The sequence below is a fragment of the Lissotriton helveticus genome, chromosome 5_1 (genome assembly GCF_964261635.1).
Source record: "Lissotriton helveticus chromosome 5_1, aLisHel1.1, whole genome shotgun sequence".
In the NCBI taxonomy this organism is placed as follows: Eukaryota; Metazoa; Chordata; class Amphibia; order Caudata; family Salamandridae; genus Lissotriton; species Lissotriton helveticus.
In genome coordinates, this window is record NC_136065.1 from 1,695,055,835 (window position 1) to 1,695,072,874 (window position 17,040).

Below are 17,040 nucleotides of genomic sequence, written 5' to 3' on the forward strand. Positions count from 1 at the left end.
ACAGCTGTTGCTTTGCTGGAAAGGAAAAAGAGCTGAGGGAAGAGGCCAAAAACAACCCCCCAAAAAATGCACTTGAATTACATCACAGCAGTTTTTGAGTACAGCTGAAAGGATTCACCATGTAAGCACTACAAGATAGGATTCAACCCCGGCGACCTGTCACAGGAGGGAGGTGGGCAACTTTCACAAACAGTCAGAAAGCAAACAAGCAATATCTTTTTTTATCCACTTCAAAGACAAGATCTCACTCACCTTTCTCGGCTAGAACATCACCGGACCATGAATAGCTACGCCCAATGGTCCAAAAATATCCATGAAGAATTCCCGAGACGGTAACAGGATGCAGGAAATCAGAAAAGTGAATTCAGAAAGCAGCCGAAATGTATTGAAGAGACTCGACAAGGGGAATAATTACAAGCAACTCCAGACTACCCTCGTGCCTGCATCTGCAAAGCTACTTCAAAGGTCATACATACCAAGAAACAGCTTTGCTTCGTCCTATAAGCATTAGCTCTAATATCTTTCTTACAAGAGGCTTAGTATTTGAACCCTGGTATGATTCAATTTGATGCCAGAAGTGGATTGATTTGAATCTTGAAATACACTTTGAGGTGGGTGAGAACTGGCTTTACTTGATGTTCCATGGTGATTACTATTAGCACTGATAGCTGTGATTAATGGTTTCAAGTTATCGAACCCCTGTGACTGATGCTTGGGTAAAGCCTTAAAGGGTAATAGGTGTCTCGAGCTGCACGCAGAACAAGCATAAAGAACTGAGCCACATTTGGGTTTTAATATTTACTGCAGAGCACGTTGAATTTGAATTGGCGAATAAACAAACATTCAGGAAACGTTCACCCTTCCATTCTTTGGAATCCGCAGCCTATCAAGTTGCATTGAATTTCCTGCTTTACAAAGAAAGTACCTAAAAATCTTGCTGTTTGCTAAAGTATATTCATTCCTGCAGGTAGTGCACCCCAGGGCCACTGAAATATGTGGTAAAATTATATAAAAAGAACATAAAATAACATAACCGTGAGTAACAATGTGCGCCACTTCTTATACTGCCGTAAATACTACTGACCCAGAAGTGTTTTGTAGTGGGCTTCAAGTTCACATTTATGGCTCCACATTGGTATGTCAGTCGGGAATGCCTCTGAATGTTAGACCTCAATCAGTTTGCTACTTTGGGTACACCTGTCCTGGCTAGCCAATCCAACGCAAACATGAGTACTAAGGTGCAAGACCCCTAAATGATCCTAATAGGGACACTATATCTGCCAGGGAAAGGCCAACCCTTAATCTAGTATGGCCTGGGTCCTAAGAGATCCATGAAGCGTAGCGGACTAGAAAGCGACACGGAAAACAGAGAAGCATTTCTGGACTGCTGAAGATGCATGGATACTTTCCTTCATCAGCACTGTTGTGACTGCACTGTCCGTGACCCACCCCATGCTCCAAGGGGACCCATATTCACCCTTCACTAGTGCCTAAAGGCCATGGAAGTTTCAAACCTGCACCTACTGAGTTAGGTCTGGTTCCATTGGCTGTAGCCATCTTTTCTACTTTCTGTCCCATGTGAACCATTTTCCTATTGTTTATAGTAACAGACACTTCATCGTGTTAAGTCACAGACGCGTCCCTAATCCATGAACCAGTGAAGCCCTGGTTCCATTGTGTGTCCATATCCATTGTGCACCGCATAGATGGAAAATTGAGACCACAACCATCCATTACCTCTACGTCCCTCGTCCTCGACCCAGTCATAACACATGAGGTATTCCACCTGACAGGAAACAAAACAGGAAACGCTTTTTAGACTCCACCCACCCTCCTATCAGGTGCTATAATACACCTCACCACCAGAAGCAAATCCTGTTTTGTTTCCTGTCGGTCGGAATACTGATGGGTTACGCTGGGGTGAGTGCCGGGCACTTACCTGCTTCTGGAGTCCTGTGGTGTCTTCCTTGGCGGGGCCTTGGGGGTGCTCATGGACCGGCGTGGGACCTTTACAAAGCCGGGCTGCTGGGCTTCCTGTGCTTTCCTCCGTACGGGGACCCTGGGTTGCGGGGCTTCTCGGGTCCCCGTGGATTTCCGTGTCTTCATTCACTTTCCCGGAGGGGCGGACCGCTGCTGGGAGGGGCGGCGGCTGCCCGCGCGTCCCGCACTTGCCGGTGTTTGTGGGCGGGACGCGCTCTCTTCACTTTCCTCCCTGTCGGCCCCTGATTGGCGGGAGCCGGGTAGGCGGTGTTTCCTGTGACCTGAGGGTCGGGAGGTCCTCGGACGCGAGAGGAGTCCGAGTGTGGGAGCGGGACGCTTCCGGATGTCGCTTCCACTGCGTTGTCTCCGTCTGGCATGGTGGGGCGCCCGGGTGGGCTCCGGGTTCCCTGACGGTCTCCTGAGAGCCGGGATGACACTTCCTGTTTGCACTTCCTGATGACGTCATTGGCTCCGGGCGGGCCTGGATTTCCTCATTGGTCGCTGCTGGGAGGCTGCTTTCTGCCCCTCCTTTTTGGATTCACAGTGGCTACAGCTGCGGGGGTGAGTGTTTTCATGCCTATTTATTGGCCTGGAGTTCAGTCTGTGCTGTGACGCTTTGGTGTTGCTGTGTTTCACGTGTGGCTGTTTTCCTGTGTTTGACGACGTTGCTTATGATGGGGAAACACCGTAGGAAGATGAAGCATGTCTCTCCTGTTCGGTCCTCTTCCTCCTCCTCTTCCTCCTCCGACAGTCGGGATTCTGCACCTGCTGGTCGGTGTGCTGGTCCGAGGGGCTCTAGGCGCCTGAAACGCCTGCTGTTGGAGACTCTGTCCAGTCTCAAGACTTCCAAGAAGGGGGCAGGCGGTCGCTCTGGGGAGGCTGCTCCCCTGTATTCGGATATTTCTTCCTCCGCATCCTCTGATGAGACTACTTTGGGTGCATTGGATCTGTAGGGCAAGTACGTTTCGAGGGAGTTGATGCCTGATCTGCTTTGCCATGTTCGGGAGAATATGGGGTTCCCGGTGGAGTCTGTGCCCAGTACTTCCCAGGATGCTGTTTTGCCGCAGTTTCGGAGGCCTGCGTCCTCTTCTATGCCCGTTCACCCGTTTGTCATGGATGTCCTCCTTAAGGAATGGAAGGACCCGGACCATATTTCTGTGCCTAGATTCATGTCTAAGCTGTATCCTTTGCAGGATTTGGAGGTTGCCCTGCCGGATTCGGTGCAGGTGGACTCTGTGGTTGCTTCCCTGGTTGGTCGGCCCTCCATGGCTGATGATAATATCCTACAGGATGGCGTTGATAAAAAGATTGACTCTGCTCTGAAGAAGTCCTATGCTGGCTCTCACTTAGCGCTGCGGTCTGGTGTCTATGGTGCATATGTGGCGCAGTCTTTGCTGGCTGACTTCAAGACTTTGTTCTCTGCTATGCAGGAGGGGATCGGTTGTCCGGACTTGCTGGAGTCTATGGAGCGTCAATCTGAGTTCCTTTCGGACATCGCTTTTGACTCGGTCAGGGCTGCTGCACTCTCTTGTGGTTCCTCGGTGGCTGCCCGTCGGAACTTGCTTCTGAGAGGTTGGAAGACGGATGCTGCGCAGCGTTCTATGGCTTTGAGGTTGCCTTTCTCTGGTACTCTTCTTTTTGGGGACGCCCTGGAGACCAAGCTCCATACAGTCTTCAAGGAGAGAAAGCATTCGTTGTCGTTCCGTCATACTCCCGCTCGGAAGGGGTCGTCCTTCTCGAATGCCAGGTCCTTTCGACAGCCTTCCAGGTTCCAGCAGTCCTCATTTCGGGGCCAGCGTGGTGCTCGCAGGTCCTTTCCTCGGAGGTTCCAGAAGAAGCCCCAGCCGGATGGTGGGTCGGGTGCTCCTCGCTCCTGACTGCTCCGCTCCAGTGCCCGTTCTCGCTGGTGGTCAGCCCGCGGTTGGTGGGAGACTGCGGCTGTTCCTCCATGCTTGGTTGGTGACGACCTCGGACCAATGGGTGCTGGATGTTCTTTCACGGGGCTACCGGATGGAGTTCCTGTCCCCTCCTCCTCCCTCGGGGGTGGTGGTGACTTCTTTGCCTGCGGACCCTGCTCGCCGTCGGGCGTTGCTGGAGGGAGTTGGGTCGCTGTTCGCCAAACGGGCGATTGTCCCGGTTCCCGCCCTGGAACGTGGCCTGGGGACTTATTCAATTGTTTTTGTGGTTCCGAAGGTCACGGGGGGGTTCCGTGTTGTCATCAATCTTCGGGCCTTGAACTTGTTTGTTCAGAAAATTCCTTTCAAAATGGAGACGCTGCAGAAGGTGATTCCCCTGATCCAGGAGGGTTGGGTGTTCACGTCGCTGGATCTCCAGGATGCCTACCTACATGTCCCGATGGCGTTGGAGGATCAGAAGTTCCTGCGCTTTTGCCTGGATGGTCGTCATTGGCAGTTCTGCGTCCTTCCTTTCGGTCTCCGGTCTGCCCCCAGGGTGTTCACCAAAGTGGCTGCTCCTTTGGTGGCTCATCTCCATCTCCTGGGGGTGTCCGTGTTTCCTTACTTGGACGATTGGCTGCTGCAGGCTCCGTCTTCGGAGGTCATGTCCGTCCACCTTTCCTTGACCATGCGTACGCTCGAGGACCATGGCTTCCTTGTCAATCTACCGAAGAGTCACCTGGACCCGTCTACTCGGAGGACCTTCATTGGGGCTGTGTTCGACTCAGTGCTGGGCAAGGTCTTTCTCCCGGAGTCCCGGCTTCTGCGTCTGCAGTCCTTGCTGAGGAAGTTGCTTTCCAGGAAGTCGGCTCCTCTCCTACAGTGGCTGGTGGTTCAGGGACACATGTCTGCCACGGTGTTCACGGTGCCCTGGGCCAGGGTTCATCTTCGGCCTCTGCTGTGGCATGTTCAGCGTTGGGTGCCCTTTCCGGTCCTGGACTTCTCGATTCCTGTTCCGGTGTCTCCGGGTTTGGGGTCTGCTCTCCAGTGGTGGCTGGATTCTTCAAATCTTTCGAGGGGCATGTGGTTCCATCCTCCGCCCCCCTTGGTGTTGACGACGGACGCCAGTGCTTCCGGTTGGGGTGCTACTCTGGGTCCTTGGGCGGTCCAGGCACGTTGGCTCCCTTCGGAGTCGCACCGGTCTTCGAATTGGAGGGAACTGTCGGCGGTGGAGCGGGCTCTTCGCCATTTCAAGGATCGTCTTCTGGGGTGCAACGTGTTGGTGAGATCGGACAACACTGTGACCGTGGCCTACATCAACCACCAGGGCAGTACCCGCTGCCTTTCTCTGAATTTGGTGGCTTGTGCCATTACGAGTTGGGCCGAGTGTCATCTGGTGGCCCTTTCTGCTCAACACATCAGGGGTGTGGACAACGTGGTGGCGGATTCCTTGAGTCGGCGGTTCCCGTCCTCACTCACCCTGTGTCTGTCGCCTCGGACTTTCCGGTTGCTGTGCCTGAGGTTCGGGACTCCGGTGCTGGATCTCTTTGCATCGCGGAGGGACGCCCTGCTTCCCCTGTTCTGTTCCAGGACTCCGGAGTTGGGGGCTTGGGGGGTGGATGCATTGACTGCCCTGTGGCCTCCTTGGTTGCTCTATGCGTTCCCCCCCTTTCCTCTGATCCCTGCCTTCTTGCTGAAGGTTCGGCGGGTGGGGGCTCAGGTGGTGGCTGTCCTGCCTTATTGGCCTCGCCGCTCGTGGTTCCCCCTTCTGCTGCGACTGGCGGTGGGCCCTCCTTGGATCCTGCCCCGCTTCCCGTCTCCGCTGACTTGCCAGTCGTCCTCCCTGTTGATACCTCTCTCCTTGGCGGTCTGGAGGTTGAACGGCTGTCTCTTGGTGTCCGGGGTTTGCCCGATCACCTCATCACTGTGATGCAGGCTTCCCGTCGGAAGTCCACGATTTCATCGTATTCTAAGCACTGGGGTTCTTTTTCTTCTTGGTGTGCTTCCTTGGGCCTGTCCCCTGCCTCTTGTGCTGTTTCTTCTATTCTTCAGTTTTTTCTGGATGGGTTTCAGAAGCGTTTTGCTTTGTCCACTTTGAAGGGTCAGTGGGCTGCTATCCGGGCCTTTCGGGATCCAGCTTCTCTTCTGCCTTCGGACGGGTTGTTGGTTTCCCGTTTGTTTCGCAGTTTCTCTCTTTCTGCTCCTGCTGTCCGCTCCCCGGTTCCTCCCTGGGATCTTTCTTTGGTTTTGGGTGCCTTGCAGTCGCCTCCCTTTGAGCCTCTGGAGTCAGTGGACTTGAAATTCCTCTCTTTCAAGGTGGCCTTTTTGGTCGCTGTTACATCTGCTCGGAGGTTGGGCGAACTTACGGCGTTGCGCTGTTCTCCCCCATTCTTGAGGTTTCTGGACGACGCGGTGGTCCTTTCTTTGGACCCCGGGTTTCTGCCAAAGATCCGTTCCAGGTTTCATTCCTCCCAGGAATTGATTCTTCCTTCTTTCTGTCCTTCTCCTTCCTCGCCCTCTGACGTCTTGCTCCATTCTTTGGATGTGCGACGGGCTTTGTCTGTTTATGTTGCTCGTTCTGCTGGGTTTCGGTCCTCTGACTCCCTCTTTGTTACCTTTGGTCTGGCTGGTAGGGGTAAGGCTGCCTCTCGCCTTACTTTGGGTCGCTGGATCAAGGCGGTGATTTCCTTGGCTTACCAGGGCTCTGGTTTGCCTTGCCCTTCTGGTGTTCAGGTGAGATCTACCAGGGGTGTGTCTGCTTCTTGGGCGGCTTTCCATGGGGTTCCCCTTGATGAGATTTGTAGGGCGGGGACCTGGGCGTCCGAATCCACTTTTGTGCGACATTATCGCCTGAATTGTGCCCTTTCGGACCGTCCTAATTTTGGTTCTGGTGTGCTGCGCGCGGTGGGGGTTCCCCCGCATGTTTGATTTGTTTGTTAATAAACTCTGTCTTGCTGCACGCCTTTGTGTCTGTTCTGTTTTCTGGTTGTGGTGTGCCAAAGGCCTTTTTGGGGTTGCTTTGGTATGCCTCATGTGTTATGACTGGGTCGAGGACGAGGGACGTAGAGGTAATGCCTTGATTACTTGGGGTAATCCCCATTACTCTTAGTCCTACTCGTCCTCGACCCAGTCATACAACCCGCCCGCCCTCCCTTGCCGGGCCTTTGGTGCTTGGTACATCAGGATTTGCTTCTGGTGGTGAGGTGTATTATAGCACCTGATAGGAGGGTGGGTGGAGTCTAAAAAGCGTTTCCTGTTTTGTTTCCTGTCAGGTGGAATACCTCATGTGTTATGACTGGGTCGAGGACGAGTAGGACTAAGAGTAATGGGGATTACCCCAAGTAATCAAGGCAACTTTGCAATATGGGCCCCTGTAGTTTGGTACCCGCATGGAAGTCGTAGTGGGATGCTTACCTACCACTACTTGTTGGGTTTGCAATTAGACTCAAAAAACGCAAACTATGTCCCTTTCTGGACACCAATTACCATTATTGTTATTCTAAATTAGCACGTGTGTATGGCCACGAATATGACACTGCAGCACCTTTCGCTAGTCCGGGGAAGGGCTTTCCAACTGTTTCTATCACAGACTGGAGTCTGATTCAGTTTTGTGGAGGCTTGCAGCAGTAGATCCCAGGAGCCAATGAACTAGACACAGAGCCTTGGCAGCAAAAACCCTCACCCCTGACTCTCCTGGGTGGGATGCTTGCAGTTTGGATGGTATGTTTTGGGGTACATTTTCTTTCTGTTGTGACCTAGAAGCTGTGGCTTCAACTGGTCATTGTTAAACTATCACTGAAGCAGAGATTTAGACATAATGTTGCAGGTTTGCTTCAAGTTATTCTTTTTTCTATCAGCCTCGTCACACTGTCCGAGGCTGAATCAGTAAACAAAATAGTAAACTAGAGGAGTTTTGAAGTCCCAGTGATGCCAAGTGCAGCCCTACAGGATACAGTGGCAAACGGGGTCAATATTATGGAACGTCTTGCGCCTATTGCGCACATGACATATACATTTTGGGGTCTGTACCGTGGCCACAGAAGATAGTGGTACCTTCTAGTTTTCTTTCTGCATTATATTTATTGGTGCCACTTGTGTATCCCTTTAAACTAAAGTTCCAGCCTTCTTTCACAATAAAGCACCAATTGGACTCCCAATTCGTTGAGTGTTACTTGCGGTGACATGATGTATCGGAGTTTCTTCTACTTTCCACCTCCTACAGCAATACTTGACTGCTGCTGGCTTCGGGAGAGCAGTCGTGGTGAACAACTGTTCCCACCCATTGCCTGCCCAGGGACTCCAAGAAAAGGCCTCATATCAGGTGTGTTAATCAAAATGGGTGCACTGGATGCAAATGAAGACAACTCCCAGAATGCCTGAGTGTCACATCAATGCTTAGCAGAGGAGAAAGCATGGAACGAGGTGGCATCCCAAAAAGAGGAAATAATGGTGGGATTACAGACTGGTAATTACTTTCAGTACTCCGATTCTTACTCACAACTCACCCTCCCTCAGATATGTTTTTGGCTCAACCTTGGAAGTGTCGGGGTGCACCGTCACTACATCATCAAAGTTATGTTACTTAAATCAGGTTAATGGTTAATTAAAAATAGGGTAAGAGTAATTTAAATTAAGAAAGCACTGGCAGTGCCAATAGGTTTAGCTTTTTGATATGGCAAGTGTTTTGTTATAGTTCACCGACTTTGAGTAGTAAATCCCCTAATGAAGCAACAGGTTGGGTTTCAACAGTATGGAAACTCGCCCCCTTGTAGAACAGACTGTTGCTAGATGTACCCTCAAAAAAGTGTGTTATGAAAAGGAGTCAGAAAAAGAAAGTCGCATTTTAAGGGATAATCTAAAAATGCATAAACAGCAAAATCTTGCAGCGCTTACAATTTTGCCAGAGTAAGTATTTTGTTACAACTTTCAGAAAGTATATGGACATGCAAGTCTTTACTTAGAGAAAAAAATGCTGTCAATCTTGCAACATAATATGTCAGCAAAGAAAAAACAAACAAATATGCAAAGACAATTAATATATAGCACTGTATTTTTCTGACAGCCAAGGCATCCAAACAAAAGGTACTTCTTAAACAAATCATTAATTGACCAGCAATTCAAATATTATGTCTGCAAATTAAATACATCAAAAAACACACAGAGATTCCGAATTACAAGCTATACGTCACGCTGTATCTCAGTGTAACAAACAAACTACTGGTGCCCAATCACCACACCCTAATAAGAACACAAGTAGGACAACCATCCACAAACACCATGGGCTTGAAAATGGGCCCATCCAAGCAGTACTAAATCACAATAAACATGACAACCACCGCTCGTGGGAGGCTAACCCAAAGGCCACTCACTCTCTCTGTACTTTTCTTTGTACCTTTTTTGAGGAATGTAAGTCATGTCTTCCAGACAGCTAGAGCGGTCTGCAGCCAAAACTACAAACAAAGAGAGCTTTGGGGTGTAGGCGCCTAACTCACCCTTTCCCCACCACTCCCCCACCCCGCCTCCTCCCACCCTGGACAGGGTAAGGATAGGCGATGTAGTGGTAGGTTAAGGCAGTGATAGCTGATGTGGGGCATAGGGGCATAGCTATCGACAGTGTAGCTGCGGCAGATGCACCAGAGCCCAGGGGAGTGTTAAGGGTCCTGAGACACAAGTAGATTGTGAGACTTTTTCTCTGGGTTCTTTGGCAATAGCAATACAACGGATAGTAGGAAGTATCCGAGGTGGATACTGAGATGTACCATGGTCGTTTCAGGGCTTAAGACTAATGCATTCCATTACAATAACAGAATTATTCATTTTGCAAACTTGTCTCAAACATGGCAATAGCGAGAAGTCATGGCTTACTCCAGAAGGTGGTAAAGGAATTGGAACTCGTTTAATTAAACAATCTATTCCTGGAACAAACTCAAATACAGCCTGATCACCTTCGAAAAGCCACAAAATCGATCCAAGTGAGATCTTTTAAATTGGCCTGATTTAGAGGAAGGGGATACAGAATGAAACTTTAAAATGTGCTATATGACTCATGGCTCCGCTGCTCCCCAAATGAATCGGTCATCATGCATGCAAGTGTCTTCAGGCATTCAAAGTGCCTTACACAGAGATAATGTAAAGTGGGGCTAAACAGTAATGACTGAATGGAACAGAGACACCACACCACTATTCACCCATGCATGGGCCGTCGTTTTTTTTGGGGGGGGGGGGGGTGTTTGAGGTGTTACATCCCCCTACAGGGGTCTTCAAAGTGTGGGGCGCAACCCCCAGGGGGGCCGTGGAGTGATGGAAAGGGGGTCGCGCATTCCCGGTCACACTTCTGCCCAGGCCCATAGGACTACAAGGGATTCTGCCCCCTCCTCCCCCATAGTGCGTCTCAGCTCGAGCTTTTTTTTTTTTTTTTTCCAGCTGCTATGGGCTCCGCTGGGCTGTGTCTGCAGTCTTATCTCCAGCACAGCACGCCTGAGTTTTTTACAGGTCTTTACAAAAGGAATGTAAACATGCAAATAGTCTTTAAACTGGTAACTGAGGCCTAGTTTTTTTCTAGTTCCAGTACCCCCTTGGCCCCCACTCGGCCTAGTCCTTAAATTTGGATTTTACATTTACTGCAGGATTGTGAGAATGCATTTCATGAAAAGAAATATAAATTAGGCTTGCCAAAAAGAAAAATACCAGCCATTTGATGATTAAAGAGCCTGCAAAGGCCTCCTCTTGACACTAAATAGGATTGTAAATAAAATCATATGCGTTCATTCGTAATGCGACTTTTCTGTCTTAGTTTAATTAACACTCATGGATCATTGAGGCAGCCTTAAAACACAATTAAAAGTGCTTTCTATTTATATTTGCTGTTCAAAGTACGCACAGATGAGTGCTAAAATACACAGCTCTAGGTGACTGCTTATTTTTGTACCATCTGGGACATCAAAATATTGAGCAGGCAACCCTAACCATAGGACTGGAAGTGTGTTGCAGGATCAGCATATTATTTATTTCCTCCACCCTCGATCCCTGATTAATGCCATAATAGCAATAAACCCTACGCCACCTTCAATAACATGCTGAGTTACTTTAAGTGTCTGGGAATGCACCCTGCATTCAGAGAATTCACTTCGCATTCTCGCAGTTCACTTTCACGCTCAGATCCTGACTGAAAGCACCTGGACCCAACAATTTACCAGAAAAAACATTTATTAGGGCCTAATAAATGTTTTCTCTGGTAAATCGTTGGGTCCAGGTGCTTTCAGTCAGGTATATAGGTGTTAGTCGGATTTCTATAGGAATTTTTCCATACACACAGACACAAAAGCACACACACTCTCCTTCTCTGTTTTGAAAGTCCTCAAAAATGTAGTTTATTTTTTATAAAAGATTCAGTTTTTTTTCACTTCGTGCCTCTACCAATTACCTTTTGTCTCCATTTCCACTGCTCCATTAGCTCCTATCATGCACCTTGCTTGTCATATAAGGCATTTTTAGGTCTCGTGACCTATCAATGCGCATGCGCATTGAGAGAAGCGAGACTATAGGGCTTTAAACAAAGCTTACCTAACTGTGGCGATTTGGTGCTGTGCCCGTGGCTTTTAGGTCAATGCGCAAGCGCATTGACCTAAAATGCGCGTGCACAGCACCAAATCGCCAGCCATCTGTTCCCCAGCTTGGATCTCCTGGCTGCTCCTCCCCTAATTATCCGCACATCAAAGGCTGCTTCCGCCCCCTGCTTCACACTTCAAACGAATGCTACCGAGAGCATTTCCCGGCCGGCCGCTTTTAATTTCATTTCGCAAGCAGTTCCCCCTCCTCCCTCTCCTCCCTCTCCTGACTTTCTCCTGCCTGCCACACCAATCCAAACTGAGGCGCTGCTGCTCCAGTCCCTGTATTACTCCCACTCATCTATGATTAGGAATAAAAGACTGTCGGTTAAAAACAGTTTCAAGATAAAAATGGTTTCCCATTACTTTTGCAGAATGTTCTGCATTTCCTTAACCGCCTCCAACTCTCCGACTTTCACATGCACATACCACTTTGCTGATACTGACCGAGACATGCGCTTTATAAGCAGGAAATAGATTTCTACAGGAAACAATACTACCGAAGACCATTCGAGGGTGTGAGCTCAATGCCACTGAAGAGTACGTACAATTATTATACTTAAAGTTCAGTCAACTACCCTTGACGCACGGACAACCTTTGAAGAAAGTGAAAAGCATGTACCCTCACCCTCACCCTCACTCACCCTCAACCCCTCACCCTCACTCACCCTCAACCCCTCACCTTCACCCTCACTCACCCTCACCCTCACCCTCACTCACCCTCAACCCCTCACCCTCACTCACCCTCAACCCCTCACCCTCACTCACCCTCAACCCCTCACCCTCACCCACCCCACTCACCCTCACTCACCCTCAACCCCTCACCCTCACTCACCCTCACCCTCACTCACCTTCACCCTCACCCTCACTCACCCTCACCCTCACTCACCCTCACTCACCCTCACCCTCACTCACCCCCAACCCCTCACCCTCACTCACCCTCAACCCCTCACCCTCACCCTCACTCACCCTCAACCCCTCAACCCCTCACTCACCCTCACTCACCCTCAACCCCTCAACCCCTCACTCACCCTCACTCATCCTCACTCACCCTCATCCCCTTACCCTCACCCTCACTCACCCTCACCCTCACTCACCCTCAACCCCTCACCCTCACTCACCCTCAACCCCTCACCCTCACTCACCCTCACCCTCACTCACCCTCACCCTCACTCACCCTCACTCACCCTCACTCACCCTCACCCTCACCCTCACTCACCCTCAACCCCTCACCCTCACTCACCCTCAACCCCTCACCCTCAAACTCCTCACCCTCACTCACCCTCAACCCCTCACCCTCACTCACCCTCTACCCCTCACCCTCACTCACCCTCTACCCCTCACCCTCACTCACCCTCTACCCCTCACCCTCAACCCCTCACTCACCCTCACTCTCACTCACCCTCACTCACCCTCAACCCCTCACCCTCACTCACCCTCACCCTCACTCACCCTCCCTCAACCCCTCACCCTCACTCACCCTCACCCTCACTCACCCTCAACCCCTCACCCTCACTCACCCTCAACCCCTCACCCTCACTCACCCTCAACCCCTCACCCTCACTCACCCTCAACCTCACTCACCCTCACTCACCCTCACCCTCACTCACCCACCCTCACCCTCACTCACCTTCACTCACCCTCACTCACCCTCACTCACCCTCACTCACCCTCACCCTCACTCACCCTCAACCCCTCACTCACCCTCAACCCCTCACCCTCACCCACCCTCACCCTCACCCTCACCCTCACTCACCCTCAACCCCTCACTCACCCTCAACCCCTCACCCTCACCCACCCTCAACCCCTCACCCTCAACCCCTCACTCACCCTCACTCTCACTCACCCTCACTCACCCTCAACCCCTCACCCTCACTCACCCTCACTCACCCTCAACCCCTCACCCTCACCCTCACTCACCCTCACCCTCACCCTCACTCACCCTCAACCCCTCACCCTCACTCACCCTCAACCCCTCACCCTCACTCACCCTCAACCCCATACCCTCAACCCCTCACCCTCAACCCCTCATCCTCACTCACCCTCACCCTCACTCACCCTCAACCCCTCACCCTCACTCACCCTCACTCACCCTCACCCTCACTCACCCTCACTCACCCTCAACCCCTCACCCTCACTCACCCTCACCCTCACTCACCCTCACTCACCCTCAACCCCTCACCCTCACTCACCCTCCCCCTCACTCACCCTCACCCCCTCACCCTCACTCACCCTCAACCCCTCACCCTCACTCACCCTCAACCCCTCACCCTCAACCCCTCACTCACCCTCACTCTCACTCATCCTCACTCACTCTCAACCCCTCACCCTCACTCACCCTCACCCACCCTCAACCCCTCACCCTAACTCACCCTCACTCACCCTCAACCCCTCACTCACCCTCACCCTCACTCACCCTCAACCCCTCACCCTCACTCACCCTCAACCCCTCACCCTCACCCTCACTCACCCTCACTCACACTCACCCTCACCCTCACTCACCCTCACTCACCCTCACCCTCACTCACCCTCACTCACCCTCACTCACCCTCACCCTCACCCTCACTCACCCTCAACCCCTCACCCTCACCCTCACTCACCCTCACTCACCCTCAACCCCTCACCCTCACTCACCCTCAACCCCTCACCCTCACCCTCACTCACCCTCACCCTCACTCACCCCCTCACCCTCAACCTCACTCACCCTCACCCTCACTCACCCTCAACCCCTCACCCTCACTCACCCTCACCCTCACTCACCCTCACCCTCACTCACCCTCAACCCCTCACCCTCACTCACCCTCACTCACCCTCACCCTCACTCACCCTCACTCACCCTCAACCCCTCACCCTCACTCACCCTCACCCTCACTCACCCTCAACCCCTCACCCTCACTCACCCTCACCCACCCTCAACCCCTCACCCTCACTCACCCTCAACCCCTCACCCTCACTCACCCTCAACCCCTCACCCTCAACCCCTCACTCACCCTCACTCTCACTCACCCTCACTCACCCTCAACCCCTCAGCCTCACCCTCACTCACCCTCACTCACCCTCAACCCCTCACCCTCACTCACCCTCACTCACCCTCAACCCCTCAGCCTCACCCTCACTCACCCTCACTCACCCTCACCCTCACTCACCCTCAACCCCTCACCCTCAACCCCTCACCCTCACTCACCCTCACCCTCACTCACCCTCAACCCCTCACCCTCACTCACCCTCAACCCCTCACCCTCACCCTCACTCACCCTCAACCCCTCACCCTCAACCCCTCACCCTCACTCACCCTCACCCTCACTCACCCTCAACCCCTCACCCTCACTCACCCTCAACCCCTCACCCTCAAACCCTCACTCACCCTCACAAGACATATTGTGTTACAATAGGTGTCACATTTGCGAAAGATAAAACTATTGGCATTGTAAATAACAAAGCTATTAATTCGCTATTTTCAAAACAAGCACATAAATAAAAAATGTGTCCTTTACAATACCAATAGCTCAAACTTTCCTAATGCGAGACCTATTGCATTGCTGTGCTTCTCTCCCCTGCTGCACTCTCCTGCTCTCTAGAGATGTGGCCTAACGACCAGAGCTGCCATCTAAGTCACGTAAATACAAAACATGTTGCATTCCAAATGCTATAGGTGTCACATTCGCGAAAGTTATAACTATTGGCATTGTAAATGACAAAGCCATCAATTTAGCAATTTTAAAAACCAACAAATAAATAAAATATGTCATTTACAAGACCAATAACTCCAACTTTTCTAATGCGAGACCTATTGCATTTCCAATGCTTGTTATATGATATGTCAGTGTGCTTGTTGGAAAATCTGAACCTCACCCCCTCTCCCAATCTTACTGCCCAAGCTGCGCCCCTGTCTGCACCCCCATGAGGAACTCCACCATATGCACATATGCAGCATGTCCAAGGCGCGCAACGCACATAGGGCTCAATGGGCTTCAGCAACCCCAACCACCCCTGCCCTCCCTGTCGTGTGTGTCAGCCCGGGCTGAGACAGCTTCCTCACACACAGACAGATCTTCAGCTGCTGTGGGCTGGCTGGTCTGGCGTCTTTGTAGCCGCAACCGAGCATTACACAGGTCTTTAAAAGACCATTTACCTGTTAACAAGGCTTTGTTGTGTTTTCACCTGTTCTAGATGCATCTCCACTCTGCCTATTCCTTCAAGTTGCAAATGAGTTTTGCTGCCACAGTGTGAGAATGCAATTCCTGAAAAGTAACCTTAGGCTTGTTCTTTTGCAGTTTTATACCGCTCTAGCTCCACCCGAAGGTATTGAGGCACTTTGCATGAGCACCAGTTACATTATACAAGAACACATTGCTGGAAGTATTACCCCCCCCCCCGAAATTTGGCTCTACATTACTTTAAGTATTAGCCCCCGACCCCCCAAAAATGTAGCTCTACATTGCTGAAGGTATTACCCACCCCACCATCCCCGAAAGTAGCCTCTAGTTGCACCCCTGTTATGTCACCGATCCATTTGCTTGGGGGAGAGGCTCCCCCCAAACACGTCTTGTTTGTGAAAGAGCTATTTATGGCGACCCTGCTGTGAACCCCCCACCCGAAGAGACACCTCCATGGCCCTGCCTCATCCTGCTCGACCAGGCTAGTACAAGCATGCCTTTTTGACTCAAGGCACTATAGTGGTCAGCATGGTTGGTTATACACGCCAATGGTCCCGATTCCAGCGGGAGACTCCAGATTCTTAAAGCCAAAAATTGCTTTATTCTGGTGGCCTTCCGTCTGAAATTGCCTCTGTTTCAATAAAAGTCAAAGGAGAAAATACATTCTCCCTATTTTTTTTGTTTAATCTCCCACGTAACTCTTCCAAAATGTTGGCATGTGTGAGTTGCATACCCCCCAAAAATAATTAATGCTTGATGCCCAGAGGGACTCTAACACCGTTAACTGTACAGAGACTGGTTGCAGAGCACCTCTCACCTTATTAATACCTAGAGGATGGATGACAGCAGAGAGGGCCACTAACAACATTAATTCCCAGGGAAGTGAGGCACAGAAAGGAACGAAAGGCAGAACTGGGGAAGGGTGGGATGGGCTTACCTGCTTAAAGTGTCCTCCTGTGGGTAATAAGCCCTGCAGAGTTCAGAGTCCCTGCAGAGCCCGTGTTCCGTAGAGTCTCCAGTCTTGTATCACTATCTTGACTTCTCACGTACAGTATCGCCCCGGCTCGAGAGCACTTGGGCTCGGCTCCGCCCTTCTCTCCTCGGCGCTGCTGCATTGGCTGAGGCTGGGGATCGGTAGCTTAGTTTTCATTCTCTGCCTCCACTGCCTTTTCCGAGAAATCACGTGACGCCCGGAGAGCAGCTGAGCCGGGCGGGGGCGTGTGTTCTCTGCTCACAGGGACTCTCCGCAGCGCCTACGGGAGAATTTCCCAGGCACTTTACACGCCAGGAAACCTTTCGTGCTCGCCCCCCACTAGCGGGGGACAGACAAATTAACAGGGCAGCCGAGTCAAATGTCTGGATTCTCCCTTGCAGCCCGTACAGAGCCAAGCCCTAACAAGC

The 17,040-nt window shown here is 51.3% G+C and overlaps 1 protein-coding gene across 1 annotated transcript in view; it reads right to left on the reverse strand.

Annotated features, from left to right (window-relative positions):
- Positions 1-16,794, reverse strand: part of LOC144755746 (interferon regulatory factor 9-like) — a 191,324-nt gene extending 174,530 nt beyond the window's left edge. The window contains exon 1 of the mRNA XM_078644956.1: positions 16,577-16,794. The gene's annotated coding sequence lies outside the window, so the exon portion shown is untranslated. The remainder of the gene's footprint in view (positions 1-16,576) is intronic.
- Positions 16,795-17,040: the final 246 nt, after the last annotated feature.